Here is a 2,562-nt window from a genome sequence, read left to right as displayed (position 1 = left end):
AAGTGATTCATCTTAACTAATAAAATTGAGTTTTTTTTCTCCATGGGGGAAAAATGCCATGTGGCATTCTCCTTTTAATAATTAAAATTTTTTTTCAACTTTATTTAATGTGTTTTGGTATTAATTGTTACTAGGTGTTAGTTTATTTTTGTTGTTAGTTTATTTTTGTTATTGACAATTCATTACAATGATGTTTTAATTTTAGATTGAAAGTTTAGTTTGTTATGAATTTTTTGTCTTGATTTTCTTTAGATTTCATAACTCTTATGTTACATATTTTTAAAAAATACTTTTAAACTATTTAAGATATTTTGTATGTCAAATAAAAATACAAAAATGGAAACTGAAGTTAATTATTTTCAAAAAAAATAAAACATAAAATAGATACATATCCATACTATTACTTTATGTTTGAAAACATTTAAAATATTAACTTTAGTTTTTATATATTTATTTTCATAGCTAATATATTATCTTATAATAAAACTAATGCATTTACTAAACCGCGATTCACCCACGGTTGATCCAATGATTCAGAGACCCGGTAAATCGTCTGATTCAGTGTCCGGGTCGGGTGTCAAAACATTGGTTTATAGGATTTCTTTATATTTGATGTTGACAATGGAAAATGGAGCCTCTACGATTCCCCTTCTTTAATGAAATCGACGTAACCGCCATATAATCAATCTAGAAATTCCACTCATCCCACTCTAATAATGTTTAGTAACTGATGACGATTCAAGTCCAAAAGACTAACATTTGGTCTATTGGTATTGGCACATAAACTCTATGGTATCTTCCCATGTTACACTATGCAAGGAAACCAATAACTTCCCTGATGCATGCTATCCGTGTTTACATTTTAAAAACCGTGAACATGATTAATATACTCTTAAAACTTAACTAAACAAAAAAAGAATCATTACTTCCGATCTGAGAGAAATTTAAAAATGTTGTCTGGTTGCTAAAGTTATTTAAAATTGGTGTAAACCACACACCACCCTCACCATTAATCCTTTGCACCACACTAACCATTTATTGTCAAAACCATTACTAAATGCAACAAGTCAGCAAGCCCGAATATTACAGATAGTTAGAAATTGTATTTATCATGATCGTTATAGATGCTAACATCTCATTTACTAATTAACAAATTGATTTTTTACTAGGAAGATTTGGTGAAATTGTTCCATTCCGGTTAAAATAGAAGTTGTCCATTAAATAGAGGAGTTTAGGAACCATTTATAGTTTTTAGCTAAAAACCATATTTAGATTCATATTAAGATTAGTTGATATTTCTAAATAAGGGTGGACAAACAAGAATTTCGTTATGAACACACACAAAATCTTCCATTATAACAAAACTAATATAGAAAATAATTTTATGTTTCTTATTTTAAGATACATCTTTTTGAGAGACCTTAAAACTAAAGTAACACATACAACTCGCACTCTATATTTTAAAAGTCAACATGGTAATTTTAAAAATATATATTAGATACTCACCAATTATTTTATCAAAAATTGACACTTCACCCATATTTTTTTATAAAATTTATAAAATTTGAACAGTATTACATCTTTCTATTATTTGAACTAAATATATTAGTAAAAGTTTTATAGTTCATATATAGTTACTTTAATAATTAATAATATAAATATGTTTTCTATATAAAACATCAACTTTGTTTATGACTATCGGTTTTTTTATTCTATTTTTATTAAATCGATTAGTAACAACCACTTATCCTATTCCACTTTGAACTAAACAACTTCAAACAAAGTCACTAACCATTATCAATAAAGATCAGAAAATATATTTTTTAATATATTTTTATTTTCACATTAACATATTTTATTTGTTAAGACCATATAATAATTTATATATTTATGTAAAAGTATAACATACGAACCCGGCGCGTAGCGCCAGAATATCACTAGTTTAATATAAAAATGTGGTTTTTGTTTAACCACTGCTAAACCGGTAGGTTAGCTATTAACGGTTGCAATTTTGCAATAACTTAAGTTTTTATACTGCTATTTCCGAAGTGAATTCTAATATTCTCATATTAATTATTAGAACAGTTAAAAATCAACTATGTCTTTAATAAATTTTAGTATGTGATTTATTATGTAATAACTAAACACAAATTTTCTATTAACAATATTATATTTATATGTTGTATTAAATAATTGATAAAACATACTTTAAAATAAGATAACTCTTGTTATCTTGAAATAATGCTTTTCTGTTACAAAAGTTAAAAATAAAAATATAAAAATCATTATATAATTTTATAAAGTTATATTAACAACATATATGTATGTATTAGATAAAGATAATACACGAGAATGCATCAAAGTATTTGTAGCGTAATATGTATTAATTAATTTGTAAGAGATTTCAATTAGTTGAAAATTTTATCATATGTAAATACTATATACTATTTATTCCTAATTTTATAAATTTTCTTCAGTTTTTCCGCAAAGAAAAAGTTATATACATAATGAGTTGGACGTCACTGTAATGATCAAAATTGTAAGATTTTCATAAGTATACCA

Source organism: Raphanus sativus, chromosome 4 (assembly GCF_000801105.2).
Source record: "Raphanus sativus cultivar WK10039 chromosome 4, ASM80110v3, whole genome shotgun sequence".
Classification (NCBI taxonomy): Eukaryota; Viridiplantae; Streptophyta; class Magnoliopsida; order Brassicales; family Brassicaceae; genus Raphanus; species Raphanus sativus.
This window is presented reverse-complemented; position numbering follows the sequence as displayed.